Source organism: Nomascus leucogenys, chromosome 16 (genome assembly GCF_006542625.1).
Source record: "Nomascus leucogenys isolate Asia chromosome 16, Asia_NLE_v1, whole genome shotgun sequence".
In the NCBI taxonomy this organism is placed as follows: Eukaryota; Metazoa; Chordata; class Mammalia; order Primates; family Hylobatidae; genus Nomascus; species Nomascus leucogenys.
Window position 1 is genome coordinate 56,580,833 of NC_044396.1, and position 9,387 is coordinate 56,590,219.

The following is a 9,387-nucleotide window of genomic DNA, read 5'->3' on the forward strand; positions in this document are numbered from 1 at the left end:
CCAATCAGGTAGTAAAGAGGGCTCACTAAAATACAAATGAGGCTAAAAGCAGGAGGTAAAGAAATAGTCAAATCATGTATCACCTGAGAGCACAGGGAGAGGAACAATGATCAGGATATAAACCCAGGCATTCCAGCAGGGAGCGGCAACCCCCTTTGGGTCCTCTCCCATTGTATGGGAGCTCTGTTTTCACTCTATTAAATTTTGCAACTACACACTCTTCTGGTCTGTGTTTGTTACGGCTTGAGCTGAGCTTTTGCTCACCGTCCACCACTGCTGTTTGCTGCCGTCACAGACCCGCCGCTGACTTTCCACCCCTCTGAATCCAGCAGGGAGTCCGCTGCGCTCCTGATCCAGCGAGGCGCCCATTGCCGCTCCCTTTCAGGCTAGAGGCTCGCTATTGTTCCTGCATGGCTAAGTGCCCGGGTTCGTCGTAATCTAACTGAACACTAGTCGCTGGGTTCCGTGGTTCTCTTCCGTGACCCACGTTTTTCTAATAGAGCTATAACACTCACTGCATGACCCAAGGTTCCATTCCATGGAATCCATAAGGCCAAGAACCCCCCAGGTCAGAGAACAAAAGGCTTGCTGCCATCTTGGGAGCGGCCGCCACCATCTTGGGAGCCTAAGAACAAAGACCCGCCCGTAACAATGGGACCTCTAGCTCTGCGACTGAGCTCTCACCTAGACTCTTCCAATCATGGCAGGGAATCCTCAAACCACAGTGATGATACAGGGATGGGCACATGCTCCAAACTGACTTCTCATGTCCAAGAAGTGAGTGCAGGCCGGGCGCGGTGGTTCACGCTTGTAATCCCAGCACTTTGGGAGGCCGAGGCGGCAGATCATGAGGTCAGGAGATCGAGACCACGGTGAAACTCCGTCTCTACTAAAAATACAAAAAATTAGCCAGGCGTGGTGGCGGGCGCCTGTAGTCCCAGCTACTCGGAGAGGCTGAGGCAGGAGAATGGCGTGAACCCGGGAGGCGGAGCTTGCAGTGAGCCGAGATCGCACCACTGCACTCCAGCCTGGGTGACAGAGTGAGACTCTGTCTCAAAAAAAAAAAAAAAGAAGTGAGTGCAGATCCCAAGACTTCTTACTTATAGGTTGAGCAGACAAGAGGCTTGTTCTTTCCTCTTGGACTTGAATTCTGGGGAGTGTAAACAAGGGGCTTCTGGGAGCCTTCTAGACAACACAGAGAAATAGCCCTTGTGTGAACAGAGCCAACACCAAGAACAGGAAGGAGAGAGGGAGAGATGCTGGGTTCTCATGACACTGAGTTCCTGAATCCCACCATGCCTAAAGCCCCCTCCCCTAGACTTCCCACTTTTGGCTTAAGCTGATTTGAGTCTTTTGTCACTTGCAGGGTCCACTGACAGACACTGGGAAGATACCTTCTTCATGTTTCGAGACAAGGTGGGCACATGTGACCTCAGAGATGGCATTTTCAATAGTGGAATGTGAGGTATTATTATTGCCAAATCTCCTAAAGCTTCAGCTTACACGAACCTCAAAATAATTAAAAATTAGAAAGCATCAGTAATTTAAAGTTCCGTAGATTTGGCTGTCAAGCCAGGAACAAGAAACCCAAGGAGGTTATGCAATTATTGTCAAGGGACCTTTGTGTAAGGGTGAAAGGGGTAATTATAAACATAATGAAATTTCTACAAGCTGTACAAGTAAGCACCACCTTAGGAAAATAAGATTGGATGTCAGTGCAGTTGTGCCATCCTTTCTGAAATTGTCCAGATTAATGATTTCAAAGGTTTCTTTTATCTTACACAGTTTACATCCTGAAATGCCCTGTAGCACAACACAAAACAAACTTCCCACGTTTAATTAACCCAAACTTTTATCAGAAAAGGGGACTTGTAGAATGCCACTGAAGCAGGAGGAAATGGCTCACTGAGATTCACTGACAGCAATAAAAGAGAGAGGGGGTAGTTTTAGGGATAAATGTTAGCTCACAGAACAGAAGGGGCTTTGCCACTTTCTGACCATCATTCCCGCACACTAGCTTGCAGTGGCTGAGCCTGGACAAACCGGCTCAGTGGGGGAAGCTTGTTCTCAGCACACACTCACCTTCATTTTCATTGTCCTACACAGCCTCCTCCTTACCCAGACACTCCAGGCCCTCCGTGGGCAGTAAACAAGAATCAGGGGACACAATGTTGTCATTGGGAGAAAGGTGGGATGCAGAACTCCTGCTGTTCTTCATTCTTCTTGCTGGGGAGAGAGTCAGTTGCATTGATGAAAATATCAAGGATGTCTGAGAACATATTACCCCTCAGAGGAATAGTTTTAAAGAAGCATTTTACAGGATGGTTACAAAGATTGTCAGTGCTTAACCCATGAAAACACACCTATCTGGAAGTGTAGGTGAGGGTGATTTGGCAAGAAGAGCGTCCCATCCCTACTTGATGGTCTACAGGGAGAGAAAGCCTGGAGGAGCAAGCAGGTGACTTCCTTCACTGAGTGGTTGAGATTTTGAGAAACAAGTCCACCAGGGTCAGTTGTATTTCAGTCTTCGGCTATCCTGGAGGAGCCAAGTTTGCCTTCCCTTTGCTCGTGACCCTCTCCACTCCTACTAGAGGCTCCTGTGAGCTAGGAGAGGTTTTTAGGCTGTTGTTTCCACCCAGTGGAAGAGTTCTCTGGGGCACAGGGAAGGAATGGTGAGGGTGGGTGACTGAGACTGAGCAAGGAGAGTTGGGTGTCTCAGAGCAGTGCAGGTGCACCAGCATCTGTGGAAACTCCAAGTCACTGGACCACTGAGGGATAGAATTCCCTGGCAGGGTAATGTATTTATACTTGATTCAGTGATGAAAGTGGGAATTGGGAAAGGTAGATGGCATGGAAAGGGTGGAAGAAAATTGAATGAGGAAATAGTAATCTAATCTAATAGTAATCTGATGCCAGCTTCTGCTGAGAGCTTGGGCAAGTCACTTAATGCTCAGGGTCTCTGCCTCCTCCACAACTAGGTTGGCAAAAGCTTGTAAGACCCACACTTCCCACTTTTATAATTTTAAGATTCTCTGAATGGAGAGTTCCTGGTGTAGTCCTAGAATTACACTCTTCCCAGATTCAGATGAGTGAATTGGGAACCAAGTAAAACTTGCCTTCTGGATTCAGAACTATTTTATTCGTGGTCCTTCCACTGGGGCCTAGGGGATATCCTAGGAAAGAAGCAACATACAGAGTGTAAAACCTACAGTCATGGGGATGGGGCGGTGATGCTTGGTGGGACTGGTTTTAAAGTCCTCGGACTGAAGAGCAGGTATGGCATTTTAATCACTGCTCAGAATTAACACGCACGACAGGCAGGGATGGGCACCCCTGACTCTGGGGGGCCATGGAGAGAGCTGGCCCACTACACAATTCCAGCGGATAGTGTCCCTGAAGCACCACTCCTGGGCAGAAGGAGAAAAGAGGTAATCCACGTAACGGTACCAGCGACAGTAGCTAAGATTTGTCCAGCACTAACATCAAGTTAGTACTGGGCCAAGATTTTTACGTGCATTATTTTACTTAATCCTCACAATTCTTTGAGCTAAGTACTGTTTTTCCCTTTAACAGATGAGCTTTTTAATGTCAAATGATTTGTCCAAGATCACATGGCAGGCAAGGCTTTCCTTCTGGAACCTGTCATTTACCCACTATGCAACTCCACGCTCCAAAGCCACGTCCAAATCCTGGCTGCACCTGGGCCTCAGATTAAGTAAGTGAATCAATGATGATCCCGGAATGAAATCTGACATCGTGGACATTACCTTCAGACTTTGCTCACTTCTGTCTGCTGCTTCCAGGCTGGTTCATTTGGTTATCTCAATATTGTAGAGCCAGTCTATGTGTTTGCTGAAGTGATCAATGCCATCGGTGTTCAAAAAAATTATAAAGCAGTCCTTTTTGTAATAAATTAACAAATTTGGTGGGACCAGATTCAACACACCAACACTGAACTGCCCAGGGGAAGAATTTTCAGATATGCTATTGTGTAACTCCAAGAAATTCAAGGAAATACTTATTTAAAAGTTCCTATTTCCAATATTGTCTGGTATTACATGGTGGTGGTATTATTTTTTGGTTGTTTGCTTGTTTTTTGTTAAAGATATTCTGATGCTAAACAGGCAGTTTCAAGCATATCCTGGAGAAGCTGGCTCTAGCAGTGTACAGTAAGTCCTCCCTGATCCTCAGGGGACACACTGTGGATAGTACCGAAACTGCAGATAGTACCAAACTCGATTGCCATCAACTGGAACACGTTTCTGTTCATATCTTCCACAAACTTAATGCCTTTTCCATCTTAACTAAGCACTCATCCACCACACACCATAGCTGTAACTCTTGTAGTCTGAGGAGCAACAGCAAAACTAGCACTAATTTCTTTTTTCCTTGTTCACAATTTCATGCATAGATGTTTTGTTCTCACCGTAGATCTCAGCAACCTCAGTATATGATTTTTTCTCTTTCCTTATTAAGTGAACTTTTACCATTTCACTTAAAGAAAACACTTTTCTGCTTCTCTTTAGTGTATCAGAATTGCCAGTATCACTACTCTTGTGCTTTGGGGCCAATATGAAGTAAAATAATGGTGACTTGAACATGAGCACTGCGATACTGGAACAGCCAATTTGATAACTGAAATGGCCACTGAGTGACTAGTGGGTGGGCAGCCTCTACAGCGTGGGTATGCTAGACAAAGGGAGGATTCCCGTTTTCACACCCAGGTTAACTGTGGGCAACGAAACCTTGGAAAGTGAAATCAGGTATAAGTGGGAGGACTAAGTATATTAGTTTTATGGCTGCTCTAACAACTTATCACAAACTGGGTGGCTGGAAAGAACACAGACTTATTTGCTTACATTTATGGATGCCAGAAGTTTAAAATTAGCTTCGGTGGGCTAAAGTCAAGGTGTTAGCAGGGATGATTCCTTCTGGAGGCTCTGAATGGAAGAATCTGTTTCCTTGGCTCTTCCAGCTGTTGGTGGCCGCTGGCATTTATTGGCAGTGGCCACATTGCTTCATTCTTCCATAATCACATTACGGTTGCCTCTGTAACCACATTGCCTTCTCCTCTTCTATGTCAAATCTTGCTCAGTCTCCTTCTTTTAAGGATGCACGTGATTACATTTAGGGCTCACCTGGATAATCCAGGATAATCTCTCCATTTAAAAAATCCTTATCTTAATCACTTCTTGGGAGTCCCTTTTGCCATATAAGGCAACATTCACAGGTTCCAACGATTAGGATCTGGATATCTTTGGGGGCTATAATTTAGCCTATCATAGTGCCTAACATTGTTCCCCTTGAACAAAAGGATGCTGCCCTTGTTAAGAAATGACAAAGAAACACCAGGCTCTGCTCAAAAGTTTGTCTACCCATCCTGCCAACAGCACTCACTTGTACCCACAGAAACTCTCCTACTCCTTTAACTCACTCATATTGAGTCATAATTTCCAAGTTGTTTTGAGTTTTTTAGCAAAATATATTCCAGCATATAATAAACTTTAGAGGAATAATGAAAGTGTTCCCTTGATTAGAAAAAATATAATAAAGCAAAATAAAATTAATAAATAGGCTTGTACTTGGGAACCAGACTGATCTGGAAGTGAACTCTGACTTTATTATCTGTTACCTGTGATTCTTTGATAAGTTTCTTAACTACTCTTAAGCTCTTGTTTCCCCCTAATGGTGCTTCTCATCCATAGGGTGGCTGTAAACTTTTAACCAGATATTCATTTAAAGCCCACGGCACAGTGCTTGCTATATATTATTAGCAAAACCAACTATGTTACTCCCACATTTCAGCAACTTTCTTTTCATTAGTAGCTATAACTTTTACATATGAGATACACACATGCTTATGAAATGCTTCTTCTGATCTTGAGAATTAAGAAGCAAGATTATTTAGCATTAACAAAATACTTGGAATTTTTCTACATAGATCAGAGTTTGAATACTGTATTATATATTTTATTTTTTAATAAAAATAGACTAAAATACATGGAGTAAAAGTCATCTTTAAGAAGCATAGAGTTCTGTGAATCTTGACGACAACAAAAAAAAACAGTTATGTAACCACCACCGTAATTAAGGTAGAGAACATTTCCACGACCCCAAAATAGTTTCCTTGTGCCCTGCTTAGAGTCAATCCTCTCCCCCACAAATCCTGGCCCCTGGCAACTACAAATCTACTATTTGTGTTTTATTTTGTTTAAAAAGAAAATTTAACTTTAGGCTTGGATATAAAGCAAGCTGCAGGATATCTGCAGAGGAAGAGATTACCTACCTTGGTTTTAAACGTTGTCTGCTACTTGGCAGCACTGTTCCTGTCCCCTACATATAAAACAAAAATTCTTAATGACGTCAAGGTCTAAAGTGAAAGGTTCACCTCACTGGGATTCACTGCAACTTTTTCAGGAGCCCTGGGAGGCCCTAGGCCAGAACCACAGCTAGGGCTGGAGCAGGGAGAGCAGGCACTGTTTCAGAACCCTCACAACACTGCATCTAAGTTATGTAGACGAGACACTGGTGAGGCTCTGATGACCCAGATGTTGGTGGAATCAGTGTAAGCAAGACTTTGAGATACAGAGAAAGGCAGTAATGGTGTGCCCCTTTTTACCTGCACTTCTTCCCACTCTCCTTGAAGTGAGAACCTTTCTACCTCTGCATCACTGTCTATGCAATCTCATTTCACTACATTTGTGTTTCTCTAATATAAATGGAAGGTAATGGAGTTACCTTCCTTCTTCATGAAAAATATGATTCACATTATACAAATACTTCTTGAGAGAAAATTATTTTTGCTGTAAGAGATATTCATGTAGAACTATACATGAAGTGTATAGTTACATATAACATATAAACACAGTAAATATGTTGTTGTGGGTCAAGAATAACACCTGACTGCCCATCTGTTACATAACCATGTACTTAAGGGCACTAATCTGTGAACTTCTGGGAAACAAAACTGCATCATATATTTTTGTATTCAAAGACCTATAACCTATTGTAACAGCAGTGCAAAAAGAGTAACTCACTAACCTTTCATTTTTGCCTTATCAACATTCCAATATGGGGCTCTATGTAGGGATTTCAGCGTTTGATCTATATTAATAAGGACACAGATCAGATTTTTCTTCTAGCCTTTTTTTTGTTTGTTTGTTTGTTTTTTTTTGAGACGGAGTCTCACTGTGTCTCCCAGGCTGGAGTGCAAGCTCACTGCAGCCTCAACCTCTCAAGCTCAAGAGATCCTCCCACCTTAGCCTCCCGAGTAGCAGGGACTACAGGTGTGTGCCACCACATTCAGCCAATTTTTAAATTATTTGTAGAGATGAGGTTTCCCTGTGTTGCCCAGGCTGGTCTTGAAGTCCTGGGCTCAAGTGATTCTCTGACCTCAGCCTCCCAAAGTGCTGGGATTACAGGTGTGAGCCACTGTGCCTGGCCCAGGAGTCTTTTTTTTAAACTCCTTTGGAACTCCAAACTCACCTTTAGTATCATTCATTTTTCATTTCAAGGAAGTTCAACTGAGTGTTACAAAAAACAAGTTATTAAACAAATTTTGTTGCAAAATATGTAAGGGTAAGGCTGGAATAAACCACTAGATGGCTTCTTGAAAAGACTATTTGGTTTGTTCAGCAATTTGTCATCAAAAAAGTGTCACTCCTGATGATTTTGCATCTATATTGACATATAGTTGTTATCCTGTCTTCAAAATTGGAAAGGAAAGTAGCTTCTTTGATCCCTTTGAATATGACTACTGCATCCTTTTGTGCACACTAAGTCCAGTTTTATATTATAAAAGTATAACTTTTTAGATTTATACAATGTATTCTTCACATTAAGCAAAGTTTTCACATCATGATTAAAAGAAAATACAGATCGAGCATATTATTTACTTCAAAAAAAGTTTACTAATGGGAGTTCCTTAAATAATAAGCTTCCATCTTACATTTCCAATATTATGTAGTTCACATACACTTGATTTACATATTCCTGTTCAGGCATTTAACTCTCACATCGATTATACTTGAATACATTGATTATACCTGATGTATGTAGACTTGAACATTTGGGGAAATATCAAAATGTTAGTGACACATACAATAAGGAAATAAGTAACCAGTTTTATTTAGAGATAGAGAAAGAGAAAGAATAAAGTTATTCCATCAGACTCTAACTATGAAATATCTTTAAAATTCTTCTTTCATTCCTCCATCTGACATTTTCCCCCCTTTCCTTAACATCTATTTATTCCTATCTACATTTCCCTCTGGGAAAAGATTATGGTACATAGGGAATTTGCATAAATGACTTTTTAAAAATAAGGCATTTTTATTCTTATAAACATTTGGATTTTCTTTGCAATGAGTCTTTCATGGGAACAAGAAAAAATATAAATTAGAAATGAAGTGAAGATGCATAATTACTAAAGGTAATAATTCTTCATTTATTGTAGTTCAAGTCAAGCAGTCTTCAAGGGGAAAGAAACTTTCAGGCCATAGCTTTGTGCTTAGAGCTAAATGGGCTTGGACTTTAAGAGAAAAGAAAAAAGTTAAATGCACTATAAGTATTCTTCCAGTTGGCAGAAATAATTCAGTGTTTTTAATAATATTCATATTTGTTTTGGATATTGTCTTATCCCCAGTGCCAGAACTTGTCTTGCCCCAATATTTGCAGTGCTCAGGGCAGGAATATGGATGGCAAACACTTGTCCCTTCTCTTCCTATCCCAGGCCCTGTTCTGCACCATGAGAGGCCTTGTGCTCGTGCATGTGGACACCGCAGCCTGCCTAGCCACTGTCCATCCAAGCTCCTCACTCCCCTGGGGCCTGGGATATTCATGCTAACAGTTCCATCCAGCCCCAGGAAGATAGATCCCAGGAAGACACGAGGGAGGTCCCGCATGTGGACTTAGGCCACTTGGATGGGAAAATCTGGGATTCTGGGTACCAAGAGTGTGGTCTAGAAGTGGAGGGAGAAAGAGCAGCACTCACGTCTCCATAACTCTGTGAATTCCTTGCCTCTTAGGGAGGCATGTGGTGCGGAGAGCCAGGGAGAGGCGCTCTCAAGCAGGACTCCGGTGCTTGAGGTCAAGAGTAGTAATCATCAGAACAATGCCTGGCGTGTGGCATTCCCCCCATCAATGTTTATGGAATAGTCAGTTATTGAATTTGAATATGCTTGACACTGGACTATAAAGCCCTTGCATATATGATTTTATCACTACAGGAACTCCATGAGGTAGGAAATATTACCTCAATCTTACAGATGTACAAGCTATGGCTCAGAGAGGTTACTGCCAAAGTAAGCTACTTTGATCAAATTTTAATGTCAATGGTACCTACAACCACTACACTCACTACGTTATGGTTTTTTTTTTTTTTTTTTT